We start from the raw sequence: 8,351 nt of genomic DNA, 5'->3' as shown, positions 1-8,351 counted from the left end.
ACTATCATCTCGCACACTAACAACCCCCATTCAAAGCCTTATAATTTCATCTTACTACTCGTACATTCCTTATAGACTTAATTTTTTTTAATTTAATATGCAGAACTATAATACTTACCTCGAGGTCAGTTAAGCACTAATTAAGCCCCAACCCTTAGCTTCCAACTTATTAAAGAAGAATTACAGTAGAATTTAAGTAGAGGAAAGAATTAGAATGCTAACTTCCAAAAAGAAGAACCTTCCTCTCCCCCCTTCTCACTTACGTATATATATAACCCAACTTACTTAGTGGAACTTGACAAGTGTCACAAATTTCAGAAATTTTCTTTCTTTATGGCCTACACAATCCGAGAAAAACATAAACAAAAATCTGGTACAATAAATTTCATTCTAGTTTATCTCGTTGATTTCCAACCGGATTGCATTACAACTTAACTAAAATAGTACTACAAGCAAACTATGTGTACTATACATTTGGCACTGTCTTTTCCCACAATAACCTTCTTACTTACAATTTAGTTTCTCTTCTAACTGCAGAGTGATCTAAAATTAAAGCTTATAAACATATTTGGCTGTAACTATCCGCCCACACATATGTGCGAAAAGAAATAATTGGGCGAATTACATTCCGCCAAATAGCCTATTCAACCACTGCATGCCAAAACCTTGAACTGCCAGGCTTGAAGCGTGAATGGTATGTGATAAAGACTTATTGGAAGGTATTTTTTATCCTACGAATTTGGCTCATATTTTAATAATGTTGTTAGCATACTTTAAAAGGTTGGATAATAGATGGTGTGGTTAGCCTATAAGCTTGCTATGGTTATGTATATGAATATTGAGTCTTTGTTTCATGATGTTGAAGCTTTAGGGTTGTCGAGTGCCACCTAAGGTTAGGAGTTTACTTAGAGATGTTTGTGACACTTTGCTCCTACCAAGGTACATCTGGTTGAAAGGGGGTGGATATGGCTCTCAACTGCACACGTTGTGGGATGGAGGTGGATTTGGGTCATTTTTTATTGGGCTATGCGAGTGTGCAAACAGTTTGGACTTTGGCTAGATTTCAATTTTTGGGGCCTGCTATTTCGGATTATAATGAGTCGCTCTTTTGTTTACTTGGCGGTTGGCAACAGAGCATGGGCCTTACATTATTATGGTCTTTGTGGTTCCATAGGAACCTCCTATTCTGGCAGTTGATGCATGTACCACAGGAATGCATTGTTACTTTCGCTAATAACTTTTTGTGTGCTTGGGAGGATGCTGAAATAATTTATGTGGTTGATATTGTACAAATGAATTGGTCTCAAGGTTTCGCTGCTGCTTTACTTGCTCCTCATTCAAGGTGGCTCAAGTGTACGTTGACATGTTTTAATCAACTGACGGAGGGAAGGTTGGTTATGTAGTTATCATTCAGGACTCACAAGTCCATACTATCCAATGTTATACTGGTTGTAGGGAGGGGTTCATTAATTCCTTACTTGCTAAGGCTATTACTATTAGAGAGTCACTATTTTGGCTTAAGTAGCTTCAAATGGATTGGGTTATCGTAGAATCAGATTGTGTTGAGTATGACTCCTATTTCAGTCAAATTTGAGAAATAACCTTCCAATTAAACTCTATTTATTTGTTTTAATAAAACTCTAATTAGTTTAGATTATTTTATTATTATTTGACCTATGATTTTAGCCTATAATAGGCTCTTTTACAACCTTAGAAAATACACCCATTTGAGATTAGAACTCATAACACTTTTAGAGAATTTTGTATTATATTTTGAGTGTTCTTTGCTTTCGGGTTTTCGAGGTTTAGTTTTTATCTCTATCTTTTCTACTTTTCGTTCTTTTGCCATTATAGTAAAATTATCTTTATCCGTAGTTTTTTAACCTCTTTGGATGGGTTTTCTCAATTCTTCTACCTTTTTTACTTACTCGTTGCTTAATTGGGTCGATCCCCCATAATTGGTATCAGAGCTAGTTCAATTTTTGTAGATCAATCCATTCAGAGATGGCAGCAACAATGTTTGAAATTAAGAAGTTTGATGGTGTCACAAATTTCAATCTGTGGCAAGTTCAAATGATGGCAATTCTAGTTCAAACTGACTTAAAAAATGTTGTTACCGATAAAAAGCCTGAGAATCTAAATCAAATAGAACGGGAAGAGCTTGATGAAAAGATCTTGTCTGCAATCTAGTTGTGCCTCGCGAATACGATATTGCAAGAGGTATTGATATAGAAGACTTAACCGCCTTGTGGAAAAGGTTGGAAACTCTTTATGAGACTAAGTCTCTGGCTAATTATTTAGTGTTAAACAACATCTATTTACATTTTGCATGAACAAATGTGAGCTTCTTAGAGATCACATCAGTCAAATCGTTACTCTTTTAAATGATTTAAGGAACGTTAAGGTTCAAATTGGCGATGAAGATCAGGCTATGCTATTATTGTGCTATTAACCCCCTTCATACAAGTCTTTTAGGAAGGCACTGATTTATGGTAGAGACAAACTCTCGTTCGAAGATGAAGGGTTATTTGTTGAGTAGAGATAAACTTGACAATGAGGCTGGTTTAGATAGCAAGGCAAATAGGCAAGCTTCTGCTTTGGTAGCATCAAAGAAGCAAGACAAAATGTGTCGCTATTGTAAAAAGTTAGGTCATGTCAAAGCAGATTGTTATAAACTACAAAATAAAAGAGTTGCTGAGAGTAATGAGGAAGATGTAGCCGGTGCTAATTTAGTCGATGAAAGCGGTGATGATTTCTTGTTAATGTCAACGAGCGATAACTCCAAGCTTACTTCTGAGCAATAACTCCAAGGTGGAAATTTGTTGAGTATGACTCCTATTTCAGTCAAATTTGAGAAATAATCTTCCGGTTAAACTCTATTTATTTGTTTTAATAAAACTCTGATAAGTTTAAATTATTTTATTATTATTTGACCTATGAATTTAGCCTATAAATTAGCTCTTTTACAACCTTAGAAAATACACCTATTAGAGATTAGAACTCATAACACTTTTAGAGAATTTTGTGTTTACATTTTGAGGGTTTTTTTGTTTTCGAGGTTTAGTTTTTATCTCCATCTTTTGTACTCTCTGTTCTTTTTCCATTATACTAAAATTATATTTACCCGTGGTTTTTTATCCTCTTTGGATGGGTTTTTTCATGTTAAATTTGTGTGTTCAATTTCTCAATTCTTCTGCCTTTTTTACTTGTTCATTGCTTAATCGGGTCAGTCCCCAACAGATTGTTTGTTGGTAATTGAAGCACTGTGGACTCCTCATAATTTGGATACTAAGTTTGGTATGATATTGCACGATTGCTTGATGATGCAATCTTCTTTAAGATCATTGTCTTTCCATTGAACTTGTTGGGATGCCAATAAGGTGGCTCATGCTTTTGCTAAGATAGCTTTATTACAAGAAAACCACATTGAATATGATATTCTTCCTAGTAAAGTTATTAGAAGCATCATGGTGGTGAGGGGTTTAGGACGGGGTGTACAGGGTAAATGTATCGGTTTGGATTAGTTTAGTCTCTCTCCTATGCCTCTTGTAATGTTTAATGCTTTGATTAATGCATCACAGTTTTTACTGTAAAAAAAATCATTGTTTAAGTTAACTAAATACCTATTAAGTCATTAAACAAATTTAAGAGTAGCATCTGTGACCATATTACTGTAAACTTGAAAATTCATCCACAATCTACATAAAAAATATACATTTTTTCATATTTTTTATTATTTTATGCTTTTGTAAGTTTTATAACCTTTTTATATTTTTTATAATTAATTTTTTTATAATTTTTATAACTTTTTTCATATTTTTAATTAGAATAATGAAATATTAAATTTGGAGCCGCCATGTGGATAAATCCATCAATTAATTTAAACGATTAACGTAATCAAAAGCAAAATTATTAATCAATGAACATAATTAATTTTTGAGTAAATAGCAAGGACTCAATTAAAACCAATTAAGTTGAAGGACTTAATTAAATTTTTTCTTAAGAGTTTTAACCTATAAACCAAAAAAGAAAAAAACCTCATTAAAAACTTTTTAACATAAATATAAAAGTTTTAACATGTGGCATTTTATAATTAAGTGTGTGTATATTATGTTATTTAAATATAAACCCTTTAATGGTCATGAAAACCTTGTGTTGAAGACAAAATTTTCTTAGTCTGAGTCTCATCATAACGTGTGGATTTTCTCCAATAATTTTACTTGTAGACTTACTCAACAACAAAAAAATCTTTTAAGCTATTAAAAATAACATATAAGTCCTTTAAAATACAAAAGAATCAAAAGGAAAAAAAAAAAATTTTCAAAACCGTGTTTTCGTCATCGTCTCTCATTTTCTTCCGCTGGCCCATTCACTATCAGTTTTTTAAAATTTGCAAAACAGTTAATTGTGTTGAATTCTTTTTAAAAATTTCAGTAGATTTTGAAAATAAAAAATTAAACAGTATTTTCTTTACTGTTTTTAAAAATATTAATGAAATATTTAAAATATGTTTTTTTATGTGTGTTTCAAAATTTCACTTCTAAAATCTGTTGACAAAATTTATTAAATATATTAAAATTGTTATTAAACATCGGAATAGTTTAATAGTAATTTTAAAATCATTATTTGAAGAATTATAATTACTTGTGTAAAATATAATAAGCAAAATTTAATATTCTATTAAAAATATGTCACAATAATTTTTAAAATATTATTTTATAAAAATGTTTTAAATAAGTTTAAAAATCTGTTACATAAAACTATTTTTACAAATATTGTCTTAAAATACCATAAAATTATTAGTTTTAATAAAATTTATATACATTTTGCTTCAGAAATAATTTGTATAATTAAAATTATTTTAATAAATTTGTATACCAAAAATATATTTTTAGTTCTCACAACACTATAACAATAGTAACTTTTTAATAAAGATATTTTTGTATAAATTTTACAAATTTATTTTTACAATGATGTTAAAAATTTTAACGACTATAGTTTACAATACTTAATTAAAATACTATTCTTACTGTACTATTTCAGGTATTTTAATAAAATACAATTTCACTGTTTTCTTAACATTTTTAATATAATTTATAAAAGAAATTAATTTTTAACATAATTAATTTTGATAATATTTTCGAATATATATGCTTCCTTTTTAATGTAAAGCTAAAATATTTTTTCAATCCCAATCATAATTATCAAGCAATTTAAAACTTCTATTATTATTATTATTATTATTATTATTATTATTATTATTATTAATGGTAAGAAAAACATATTTAAAACTTGCTTTAAAAAAATGAGATTCACTTTAAATAGAAATAAAAGATATATTTTTGAAACATAAAAATTAACTTAAAACTCAAAATTCTTATATATGCCTCCGTACCTACTTTTATATTATATGTATATCATTAATATCTAATCTAATATATACACTAAAGTAATATATTCAAGCAATTTAGGAAATTTTAAGTTCAAAGTGAGTTCATAGCATAGCATGACATGTGTCACCAATTAAATTTTGTTGAAGTAATTTATGAAATTTTAAGTTGAAAGTGAGTTCATAGCATGACGTGTGTCACTAATTAAATTTTGACATATATGCGTAGAATTGAAATCATGTACATGTGTTGGATAAATTATTAGATGATCATTTCCTACCTCATCAATTATGATCTCATCTAATAATTTAATGTCATATGGATAACTTTTACATATCCGATAACACTTTAGAATAACGTATTTTTATGTATTAATTATGTATTTATTCTGAGTATGATCCTGCTAATTTGAGCTATTCATGATCTTATATCTCATAGGGACTAAATTTGAGGCAAAAGTAAAATTAAGGGCCAAAAGTGTGAATTTAGAGATAAAATGGGCCAATGTGAGACACAAGGAAAAGTTGGTGCCAAAAGTGCAAGCATGGAGGACACAAGGGTTGAAATGCAAAAAGAAGAGATTTTATTCTATCAGACTCTATTTTAATTATATTAGGATAATTAATATTAAGATAATTATTAAGGATTATTTAATTTTAGGATTTTTATCTTTATTTATCTTCAATTAAATGTATTTATCTTTAAGGAGTTTAAGTAGGATTAGACTATCTCCCCTAGCACTATAAATAGGAGGTGAAGTGACTGAAAATGATCCATCTTTTTTCTGTAAACACACTCTCTCTAAAAGTCTAGGCTTTTGTTCTTCTCATATTTCCTTTCAATAAAATCTCTATTTTTATTTTATTTATTTTCTTTTCCACCACAACCATGAGCCACTAAACCCATCTAGCCGAAGGTTGTCGATATTCCCCAAAAAGGGTTCTTGAGGCTTAGAGTTCGTACTTAGCCTCCTCGCCGAGTATTCATCATTTCTCAGCACTACGGGGCTGACGCTTCCGTCCATGTCCCTTAAGAAGTAAGTTTTTCAACGTATGCAAAGGCGGCCGCTTTGTATGTTTTGGGAAGGTTGCACAGTCGATTCGTTAGCTTACTGCATCAGAGGTTGGCGAGCCCAAAAGACAAAATTGCATGGTATTCGCCATTGAGAAGCGTTGATCTAGCATAAGACAAACCCACAGAAGTGATTATTGGCTAGAGTTAGGTTCCACTAAATCGTAAGTCTAAATCCTTAGAGCTGGTGATCGTAGTCGTCCTCTTCCACTATAACTTGCTTATTCGGTTTGGAAAGGATCATCTAAAAGCCGAGGATTGAACCCAAGGTGAAATGAGACAACTGGAGGCTGGAACCCCCATAAGAATTTCCTTTCTCTCAACTTTATTTTTAATTTCTCAAATTTTCGATTCAATATTCTTAATTCTGTTTTTATTTTATTTTTCGTTTTCAGATCCAAACCTTTAATTCTATTATTTTTTTATTTTATTTTTTCCAGGAACGTAGGTTTTCTTGGGCAAGATTCTGCCTGGGATTTTACGGAATAAGATATTGTGCAAGTCCAGTCTCTAAGAATTTGACCCTATTTCTCTTTTACTATTCTTTTTCGTTATTTATTAGGGATAGGATATTTTTGGTGCTTTCAACGACCGCATCAAATTTTGGCGCCGTTGCCGGGGACTGACAACGTACTAATCTTGTTTTCTATTTCTTATAACCAGATCTGCTCCAGGTACTCTTGTGTTCGATTTAGAAATTGAGAAGACTGCTAGAGCCAATCGCAAGGAGACAAAGTCATGGAAAAAGTAGTTAGCGGTGGTTGGAACTCAAAGTAACCCACCGCCAGAAATCGAAGTCGACGACGAAGCTGAGTTTAGGGTTAACGAAAACCCTACTCGAACACTTGAAAGCGAAAAAGTAGAAGTTGACTCACCAGAAAAAGTGCTTAACGCTAGGGTTAACAAAAACCCGAATCTAGCACACCAACCAATGGCTTAAACAATTCGGCAACTGGCTGAAGCTCCGACAAAACAACCGTCATTGTGCATCGCGTATCCTACTGTGGTTATTGATTTTGAGTTGAAGTCAGGTTTAATCCAGTTACTGCCAACTTTTCATGGGTTGTAAAATGAAAATCCCCATAAGCATCTGAAAGAGTTTCATATGGTTTGTCTTAGCATGAAACCTCAGGGGGTAACTGAGGATCAAATTAAATTGCGTGCTTTCTCTTTCTCCCAAGCAGATTTCGCTAAGGAATGGTTATTTTATTTACCCCCTAGATCTATTACAACTTGGGCTGATCTATATCGTTTGTTTCTGAACAAGTTTTTTCCAACATCTCGAGTAGCTGAGCTAAGAAGAGAGATTGTTGGAATAAGGCAAAAAGAAGCTGAGTCCTTTTACGATTATTGGGAGCGGTTTAAGAAGTTGTGTGCAAGCTGCCCACAACATGGTATAACGGAGCAATCTCTCCTCCAATACTTTTACAAAGGTTTGAAGCCCATGGAAATGAATATGGTAGACACCGCTAGTGGAGGAGCATTAGTCAACATGACTCCCCAACAAGCGAGAGACTTGATCTCCACGATGGCTGCAAATTCTCAGCAGTTCCAAGCCAATATTGAACCCCCTAGAAGGGTTCACTAGCTAAGTAATTCAACCTTAGAGGATAAAGTTGATAGACTTACTAATATGATGAAATCTCTTATTGCAGAAAAAGCGAAGACAACCCGGTTATGCGAAATATGTACTACACCTGATCATGCAACTAATGCATGCTCCAGTTTGTATGATGATACCATGGCCTATATGGATGCTGTGGGAAATTTCCCTGGGCCGCCACAAAGGCGATACGACCCCTACGCTAATACCTACAACCAAGGGTGGAGGGACCATTCTAAGTTAAGTTATGGGGCCAATCCATGAAATAACCAGCCATACCAAAATCG

General features: G+C 32.2%; 1 non-coding gene across 1 annotated transcript; it reads right to left on the bottom strand.

The window, feature by feature from the left end:
• Positions 1-7,752: 7,752 nt before the first annotated feature.
• LOC128034353 (small nucleolar RNA R71) lies at positions 7,753-7,859 on the bottom strand. The gene has a single exon (XR_008190480.1). It is a non-coding gene; the product is annotated as a small nucleolar RNA R71 (small nucleolar RNA).
• Positions 7,860-8,351: the final 492 nt, after the last annotated feature.

The sequence above is a fragment of the Gossypium raimondii genome, chromosome 10, assembly GCF_025698545.1.
Source record: "Gossypium raimondii isolate GPD5lz chromosome 10, ASM2569854v1, whole genome shotgun sequence".
Classification (NCBI taxonomy): domain Eukaryota; kingdom Viridiplantae; phylum Streptophyta; class Magnoliopsida; order Malvales; family Malvaceae; genus Gossypium; species Gossypium raimondii.
This window is presented reverse-complemented; position numbering and strand designations above follow the sequence as displayed.